Source organism: Gobio gobio, assembly GCF_949357685.1.
Source record: "Gobio gobio genome assembly, chromosome: 22".
NCBI classification, from domain to species: domain Eukaryota; kingdom Metazoa; phylum Chordata; class Actinopteri; order Cypriniformes; family Gobionidae; genus Gobio; species Gobio gobio.
The window spans coordinates 30,971,660-30,982,022 of record NC_137118.1 but is presented as its reverse complement, the minus strand read 5'-3'; the positions used below and the strand labels follow the sequence as shown (position 1 = coordinate 30,982,022).

General features: G+C 36.1%; 1 long non-coding RNA gene across 1 annotated transcript; it reads left to right on the top strand.

Moving 5' to 3' along the window:
* The first annotated feature begins 2,742 nt into the window (after positions 1–2,742).
* On the top strand, positions 2,743–4,298 carry LOC307118320. The gene is made up of 3 exons (XR_013815526.1): positions 2,743–2,797; positions 3,454–3,620; positions 4,166–4,298. It is a non-coding gene; the product is annotated as an uncharacterized lncRNA (long non-coding RNA).
* Positions 4,299–10,363: the final 6,065 nt, after the last annotated feature.

The window sequence follows — 10,363 nt, the reverse complement described above, 5'->3', positions numbered from 1 at the left end:
TCGGAATTATCATAAATACTACTTTCTTTTAGTTAAAAATTGGACAATAACTTTGAACATTGCCCTCTCAAGCCAAAATTTTAATGCGATGAGCTTGTAATCACAACTTCAGAAGTGGGACATTACCAATATAGCACGTGAAGACAGCACAAAACCACACCAGAACCGTTCTTGACCAAGACATTTGATGGGAAGCTCTGATGCGATTGGTCACTTGTGAGTGCCTCACATCTGTATTATTCAGATAATAATACAGGCCTCATGTCCTCTCTGTCTTCTTCATAGGACATATATGACCATACTGACCTCAGCTGAGTTAGACCACAGGGTGGACTTTCTCCAGTGGTATTAATCTTTAATCACATCCCCCATGCCTTTCCATGACAGACCAGAGGGCTCAGCCTGTCTCTGCATTATTCAGAAGGACCCACAGAGCACTACCTTCATCCTGCATAAAACAAAGCAGCTTTACATAAAGTGTCCCCTCTCCGTCTCACCTCTGGACTCTTTTTCCAGAACTGAGGGACATATTCAGACACCTGTGTGCTGAATGTGGACTGCATTTATTTTACCATTAATCATAAAATACCATTTATTTTACCATTAATCATAATCATATTTGTCATTTATAACATATGCAAGCCTGTTTCCACCATGGAATGAAAAGCTAAAATAGTAATTGCGCCTTTTTATTCAAAATTCTGGCATTTATTTTCTCTAGAGAAAAGAGTGATTGGGTTATTCTGTGGAAAAATGCTAAGCTGGGATCAGCCTTTCAGGCTATATTTGCCATTATAAAACTATGAGTCATTTTGCTAATCATATTTGTCATTTATAACATATGCAAGCCTGTTTCCACCATGGAATGAAAAGCTAAAATAGTAATTGCGCCTTTTTATTCAAAATTCTGGCTTTTTTCACAAAAAATGTGAAATGTGTAAATTGTGAAATAAAATTAGCAATTGCCTTTTTTTAATTTTATTTCATGGCAGAAACAAATAAACAGAATTGTGATGTAAACTCGGAAATTCTGAAGAAAAAAAAGAAAAATTGAAAGATGCAAACAGAATATTAAAATTTAAAATTGCGAGATGTAAACTCAATATAGCGAGAAAAAAGTCTGAATTGTAAGATATAAATGCACAGTGGTGAAAAAAAAATGTATTACCTTTTTTATTTTATTTTTTACTTCATTGCAAAAACAAGCTTCCATGATGATGACCTGAGCCAGAAAATTTTGGTTGCTTAACTATTTTGATTATTTATTTTTATTACTTCGCTAGTTTTATGTTTGTAGCCACCACTTATCCTAGCAGTTCTGCATGGATAAGCATTAGCATCTAAGCTAACGAGTTGAAGAGGTAATGGAGTCACAGAAGACATCAAACATATCAATATTAACAGCTAACTGCCGATCAAATCGTTTATGGGGAAGACTTTCTCTTCGGGGTTGATTGTTTCATGGCTCTCTAAGGGAAACATGCGGCAAGTTTTCAGTTAGAGGGACTAAACCACTGACGGCTCTTACAGGTCACAGCTGAGCACTTCACTGAAAACCACAATGGAGCTAAATACATTTCAGCACACTGTTAGACATTTCTGTAATTTGTACAGTTATTTACTATATATCACCCAGTATAATACTGTAAATTATCTTTATAGTAAATAACTGTAATTCCCGTTGCATCATGGGTATTTTCTATGACGTCAAACACCAAATACAGTGATTTCCTGTATTTTTTTAAAATAAAGTATAATACTGTATTTACCACAACGGCCTATTTGGCACAATTGGGATCGACAGGATTTGCTTTAGATTTATATTTGGAACCATCAGTGCAGCGTTGACAGTTTCACCCGAGGAGAGAGCTCACGGTTCCAGAGAACATATGAGCTGTGTCCGGACACCCTGCGAAGATTTTTTCATCCCCCGTGAGAACGGCAAACAAGCAAGGTAAGTGTGATTTGTACTATCCGCGGTTGTCTGCACCCCAATTTTAGCTTGTCAGCATTGGTGCTAAAAACTGTGGTAAATCTAACGTTTTATGAATTTATTGAATTAGATTAGGAACCGGTGCAGCGTTGTAAGTTTTGCCCGAGGAGAGAGCTCACAGTCCGGACAACATACTTTACATAACGTTAGGTTATCATTTGCTTAAACTTTGCTGCTAAAAACTGAGGCAAACCTAACGTTTTATTTAAAAAAAAAGAGTTTATTGAATTAGATTTGGAACCAGTGCAGCCAGCGTTGTGTGTAACGTTACTGCCCGAGGAGAGAGCTCACGGCCCGTACAACATACTTTACATAACGTTAGGTTATCATTTGCTTAAACTTTGCTGTTAAAAACTGAGGCAAACCTAACGTTTTATTTTAAAAAAAATGAGTTTATTGAATTAGATTAGGAACCAGTGCAGCCAGCGTCGTGTGTAACGTTACTGCCCGAGGAGAGAGCTCACGGCCCGGACAACATATTTTACATAACGTTAGGTTATCATTTGCTTCAGCTTTGGTACTAAAACTGAGGTAACATAAACCTAACGTTTTATTTTTAAAAAGACTTAACGTTAGTGAGTTTATTGAATTAACTTTACCAATACAATGAAGATTTTGTTTATCGACCATATTAAGCATACATTTAGGACGACGTTAGTTAGTAAATTAACGTTGGCCACTAGTTGCAAAAATAATGTCGTTAACAAACAAAGTTTACATTTGGATTGACATTATTTATTTTACATTTTAGATAAGAATACCAGGAGCCTGCCTGTGCTGTGCGACACTGGAACTCATACAACGGTAAGTAACGTTAGTCCTCTTTGTTTCTCCACATATTACTGATAATTCAAAGTTTTTCTTGTATGTTTTAGTCGGGTCTGTTTAACAGAATCACAAAATTATTTAGTTTTTCCACCTCTTTTTAGCTGTAACTAGCCATGTACCATGTTTTTTTTTCATATATTATATTATACTAAAATAATCCAAAACTGTGTTTGTCCAGGACTGACAGATTATAATTTTATTTTCTGGAATTGAAGCAGTCCTGGACAATTTTTGTATGATTTTGGCAGATGAAATATAATTTATGAAAAAAACATGGCAAAACTTTAGAATAATGTTGCTCAAGTGCAAACCTGAATACATTTCTGAACACAAAAGAAGATGAAGAATGTTTGTAACCTAACAGATTGAGGCACCATTCACTTCTATAGTAATTTTTTCCTACCATGGAAGTAAATGGTGCCTCAAAATTGTCTGTTTACAAACATTCTTTAAAAGGTTTAGAACAACAGGGCGAGTAAATGACAGAATTTACTTTTTTTTTTTTTTTGGTGAACTATCCGTTTAATGACGGACCATTATTCTAAAGTGTTACCAAAAACATTTAAAGCAAAGGCACTAAGGGTGATGAAATTTAAAATATCTTTATTCTCTTAATTTTCTCTTGCTTTAAGTTTTTTTCGTGAGGAAAAACCCAGAGGAGGGAACAAGATGCACCACCAAAACCGGAGTGAGTCGGAAGACCGGGGAAGTTGTGAACAGGAAGACAACTGTAATCAACAACAGAGTGTCATCCTTCCTTCGCCACCTAATGGAGTTTGAATGGAAAAACTTGGACTAGGTGAGACACTTTTTTAATAGGATATGTAATGTACACAGACACTTACGCTGCATTCACACAGGGCGTCATGCCGGTTAGAAATTTTGTCTGACCTGAGACAGCGCCAACGCCACGTGACAGTGACGTATGGCATCAAAGCACCTCGAGAGCAGTCGGCTAATACAGCCGGTGCAGTTTCTCTAGAGCGATTGCACAGACTTTGATGACGACACAGCTGTTCCACGATTGGCCAGATTCTCCGCATGACAGCGATCACATGTGTTTCGTGTTTATTCTAAAACCTTCAGTTCCTCTAATGCGCACAAATCTCTTTTTTATAACAGTTAAATCTCTTTTCATGTAGTTGCGTTGTTATATTGTCATGTTTATCAAAATAAAACAGATGAAAAATGTAGACCCCCACTTCATTGATAGTTTAGGCTTGTATGTTAACTTTATTCTTGTACAAACACACGCTGTATTAAGTAGTGCATAAAGTATTACATGACAAAAAATGTCTCTGAAACATCTGTGCATTGACAAATATTGCATTTATTTCACTTCAGCTGATAAAGTGTGCAAACACAGTGCAAGCATCACTGCGGGAAGCAGAAAGTGTCAGACTTCACGTCTCCGTTTGCAGCTCCTCCTCGCCTGCAAGCGGCTACTCTCGCCGATTGGTTGCATCCAGCCACAGCTGATGTCCAACACACCTTTCAACTTCTGCCGCTTGCAACGTGAGTGAAGCGACGCGACGGAACCCACAATTCAGTTCAGCAACGCATGACGTCAACCATTCAAAGTAAATGAGAAGCGTTAACGCCGGTGCCCCGTGTGAATGCAGCATTAAGTTTGAGGATACCTTACTAAAGCTAATGCAGTATACATGTAATCCATCCTGCAATAAAAGGTTACATTGTTGTTTTTGATTAAATAGTTTGTGAAATCATGTTGAGGTGATTCAGTAATATTACTTTTTTGGAGCATGTAGTTTGTGCTGCTGCTACTATTATGTACTAACAGTTTTCTTTAGTTTTTTACTCAATATCAATTTTGTTAAGCTAATAACAGAGACACCTCTCTAATATGCAATCAGGTTCAGCATAACTACAAAGTACATTCTTCAAAATATTCATAACATTGAATCACCAGCTAAAACAAAAACTGAACATTTCATTTCACATCTTCATGAAGGCATTGCAGGACTGGATTAGACTAGACAGCATACGTTTAGCTAGGTGTACCTCAAAGTGTTAACTGTCTATAAAATAGTATTTTACCATTATAATGAATTGTAATGGGATTATTATTTTTTATTAAATTCCAACAGTGTGAAATGTTTGTGTATACTCAAATTGTATGACTAACTTCATATCATTCTTATCTAGAGGGACTTCTTGCCATAATGGAGCAGAATCCTGGTTCCTGTTTGAAATCATCCAATGTGGAAGATGGCACAGATCGGTACAGACATGAAACTTGTGTTTGTGTTGTGTTGTGATAACTTGTTTCAGAATTAATTTGCTCTTTGTTTATATTTTATTCATGTATATGTGTATTTTGCACCAAAGTTACAGTATTCTTCAACCAACTATTTACAGTATTCTACCAACTATTTTCTGCAGAGTTTTTAAAATTGTAGCTCAAACAGTGTGTGGCACTAGCAAGGTCATGGGTTCAATTCCCAGGGAAAGCAAGAACTGACAAAATGTAAAATGTGTATCTTGAATGCAATGCAAGTCGTCTGCCAAATGCATAAATGTAAATGTAAATAAAATGTAAAATAAGTGATATTGAATGCACTCTGATTACTTTTATACATGATTTTCTGAAAATAAGATTTGATTCGAGGATGTTTTAAAGTGAACTTTTTCCACACATTTACATGTTTAAGTTAAAGCACTTAAAATGTTTTAAATAAAGAATTTTATATTTCATAATAATTGTCTGTTTGGATTACTTCTGTAGGATAGATTAATGTAAGAATTAATGTAATTCAGTAAGTATTAATTATTGAATAGGATTAGGATTAATGCACTGTTAACCAAGGTTTACAGTAACAGTACTGTATTACAAAATTACAGTAACATGTAGTTACTGTAAACTGAAATGCGGTTATTGTACTGTAAATCTCAAATACAGTAACTTACTGGCAACAGTGTTGCCAGTAAGTTACTGTAAAATCTCTTATAAATGTCTAACAGTGCACATGCAAGATGTTTTTGTGTTTGTTTGTTCTGGGGTCCTATTGTAAAATATAGATTAGCTTTTAGTGGTAACTTGTATTTTTTTTATTTTAAAAAATAATAATAATAACTTCAAGTCAAGTCAACTTTATTTATATAGCGCTTTTTATAATGCAGATTGTTTCAAAGCAGCTTCACAGTGTTAAACAGGAAAATAATGCAACAGAATTTGATTCAGCTGTACAGCCGCTCGGGGGAAAACGGTGATGTCATCTAGCTCATTTCAATTTTCATATAGTGACAATGTGGGCAGATCAGTAATTTAGTTTATATAATTAATTTAGTTTACTAATTAGATTTATTTGGATATTTAGGTGAAAATTTAGTGTCCCCAACTGAGCAAGCCAAGCCAAAGGCGACAGTGGCAAGGAACCAAAACTCCAAAAGAAATTTGTTCTTTTTTTCATATAAATTAATTATATAGAGAAATAACAAATAACTATATATCGGTATCGCCAGGGGCTGTCCTGTATTCCACCATGAGGAAATCTGGTCACCCTAGTTAGTAGTGAGTTGAAACTTTTCCGAAACACGCTAGAAGCAGTTGACCAATCATAACACACTGGTTCATCTGACCAATCAGAGCACATTGCGTTTTTTGGAAAGAATGGCTTCACTAATAAAATGTATTATACATGTTCAAATTTCTTTAGTTTTTAAAGTTGAATATGAAAAAAAGTCTGCAAAGTTACAAAGCACAAAGTCTACTTCAAAGGGAGTTCTCTATATCAGTGTACACTGTTTCTGAACTCTCTGAAATGCCTCAATTGTAATTTTGAGTTTTCTTCCGGGAATGTACACATCACAATATTCCTTATTTAAATAATTCCTGCTCAAGACATACGCAAAATAATGTGGGCAGGGCCTGGTTGTGTTGTGTTAGTAGTAGGGTGACCAGACGTCCTGTTTTTCAGCTCTATTTTTAGTGTCCCAACTGATTATGAATAAATCATGTTTTGTCCTGTATTTCATCTGTACTAAAGTTTCTAATCATAGAGCGATTAGTAGTCTTCTGTCACGCGAGAATAGCCTATCAAAAGTAGCCAAACTCATTGTACAAAAAAATTAATTTAAATTGTCTAAATTAAATTACTGTCTATTTCAGTATGTTACAATTATATTTCCAGAAAGAATGTGGCTCCCTTTCAGTCGGTCACGTTCGACGTACGTCGGACATAACCGACGAATTGGGATCACTTCAGGGAGCCCCTATCAGCTTCGAGATATAGAGAACGGGCCAATGGCCTTTGGCGTGCGAGATTTGCATCTCGCGCTCCGCCCCGCACCGCGGGTATAAACAGGAAGCGAGAGCAGCGCACTATTGTCATTCACCTTGGAGCCGAACAGGCGTTTAGACAAAGTTTTCGACTGCTCTTCAGCAAGGAAATGGAATCATTCAAGACCAAACCTTTCCTTTCGAATATATCTCGAAGCTGATAGGGGCTCCCTGAAGTGATCCCAATTCGTCGGTTACGTCCGACGTATGTCTCCGTTCCCTCCTTCAGGGAACGAGGGTTACCATACGTAACCGAGACGTTATTTTTTGTGAGGCTGAGATGTCATCGCTCAATCGCTCAGAATTTCAATGGTATCAATGGTATTTGTGGACCAGCACTAGTAGAATAGCTAGCCTTCAGTTGAAGCTGCCATTTTCCATTGGATCACAACTTTGACTGACGAGCCAATCAAATTTTGATGTGTAGTGATAGTAGGCCCAGAGGCCCAGCAATGTGTCGGCGCTGCCCCCGCTGATGTCATCAGCCGTTTTAACTTTTCGCAGGTTGTGAGCAATCTATGTGAAATGAGCTATGGCCGCTGCGGATGACGGGCTGCGTGAGCTTCGTGTGTTTCCAAGCTGTGTTTATCTGTGTTTCTTTTGGTGTTCTTGTTGGTCTGTGTTTTTGTTTGTTTGTTTAAGAGTATTTGTGCCAGTGAGTTGATTTTGATTCATTTCACCAGTTGCCTAAACGGTGACACGTGAGTGCAGTGGTATCAATAAATAGTTAAATTGCCTTTTTGTCTCACGTCTCCTTTTAAGTTGCTTGTCCCCTTCCCAACGAGCACTTTGAAAGCGGGGTTCGTAACAGTAGTGTATACAGTGCATCACATGCTTGTATTTTGTATGTATTGGTGTGTGTGTGGTGTTATGGCGGCGGTGTGGGGTGTGTTGATCGTTAGTGAAGGTCCTGACTGAAACCCCACGGTAGGCTACTGCAAATAACTATATATCGTATCGCCGGGGCGGTCCTGTATTCCACCATGAGAAATCTAGTCACCCTAGTTAGTAGTCAGTTGAAACTTGGTTATGGTAATGGGCGTGACATTTCCGAAACACGCTAGAAGCAGTTGACCAATCATAACACACTGGTTCATCTGACCAATCAGAGCACATTGCGTTTTTTGGAAAGAGTGGCTTCATAGAGACAGGAACTAAACTGAGTGTTACTGACAGACTGGGAAGAGAGGTGTGAAAATTATTAATTCTTGAATAGCAGCACAGTGTTGCCTGGGTCAGATCCTGAAATTTGCAAAATGGCGATGTGGTACTGCAGTATTTTTTTAGTACTTGTTAGGACACAGTTAAGACAGCTCTGACCTGGTTTTTCCAGGAAGGAGACCACAGCAGTAGTGCAGAGACATGTTGTTGTTAGGTTGTAGTGAGGACAATGGTATCATCTTGGAGAATAACAGAACCCGGGCCTGATTATTTCAACGTTTATCACTACAAGTTCCATGTTGTAGCTGATTGCTCTGCCATGTAAGTGAATAAGGACACGTCTAAGGTTATGCTGTTACAAGACACATCGACATACTATCGATCAGGCTGTTAACAAAATGATGGAACAAATGCCTGGAAGCATCATCACTTCTTCTCTCCCTCTCTCACCACCTCTCCATCACTTTCTCATTTGTTCTATATCGCTTTTGCCTTTATCCATGGCAAGTAATTAACTCCACTGTATCCTCTCTGTGTGTGTGTGTGTGTGTGTGTGTGTGTGTGTGTGTGTGTGTGTGTGTGTGTGTGTGTGTGTGTGTGTGTGTGTGTGTGTGTGTGTGTGTGTGTGTGTGTGTGTGTGTGTGTGTGTGTGTGTGTGGTGTGTGTGTGTTTCAGTGGCACTGAGATCCTTTCTGGTGATTTTCACTTAATCTTTAGAGGGACTCTGTAATCTAGAGCAGGCATTGCCAGAAATGTTTACTCACGCAAACAAGAAAAGAGCCTGGAACAGAAGAACAGAAGGATGAGCAAAAGTCTGGCAACATGCGTGTTTCCTCCATTTATCTTGCAGTTCTTGTGTGGTCCAAAAGTCTGAGACCGATTGTGAAAATCCATCAGTTGTATTTATGTGTATATATATATGTATGTATATGTATATATATATATATATATATATATATATATATATATATATATATATATATATATATATATATATATATATATATATATATATATATATATATATATATATATATATATATATATATATATATATATATGTATATGTGTATATATATATATATATATATATATATATATATATATATGTGTATATATATATATATATATATATATATATATATATATGTGTATATATATATATATATATATATATATATATATATATATATATATATATATATATATGTATATATATATATATATATATATATATGTATATATATATATATATATATATATATATATATATATATGTATATGTGTATGTATGTATGTATGTATGTATGTATGTATGTATGTATGTATGTATGTATGTATGTATGTATGTATGTATATATATATATATATATATATATATATATATATATATATATATATATATATATATACATATATATATATATATATATATATACATACATATGTGTATATATATGTATGTATATATATATAGTGCCGAGTGCCTTTTATCAAAAAAGGAAGTGTGGACTCCTGCACTGAATTACGTTCTGAACATCTGTATGGTATAATTGTGTAGACTCTCTGATGAATTTATGTTGACATTTCTGTGCTTTGAATGTGTTGTGTTATCTAGGTTGAGCACTGCTGTTGATATGAGACTCACCTCTCACTCTCACCGCACCAGAGTAAACGTAAGAGCCAAGCTGAGGCACTATGGGAAATGATGACCATAGTCACTGATACACAAAGCGCACACACACACACACACACACACACACACACACACACACACACACACACACACACACACACACACATGCATTGTCTCTCTGACACACACACAGTCTGCTCTCTTTCTTTCTTCTTTCTTTTTATACATTTTATGTTTTATACATTTTATTTTTTCCAGTTTAACGTGTAAAAAATATTTAACACATCAGTTTTTTTTCTGTCATCCTTTGGCTAGCATTACATTATATCACCACGCTCTTATTCATGCAAATAGTTTTAAACCATTCAAGCTCGACAAGACAAAGACAACTGAACAAAGACGTGCAGAATTATCTCTTCCACGTTTGAACGAACAATAACACACA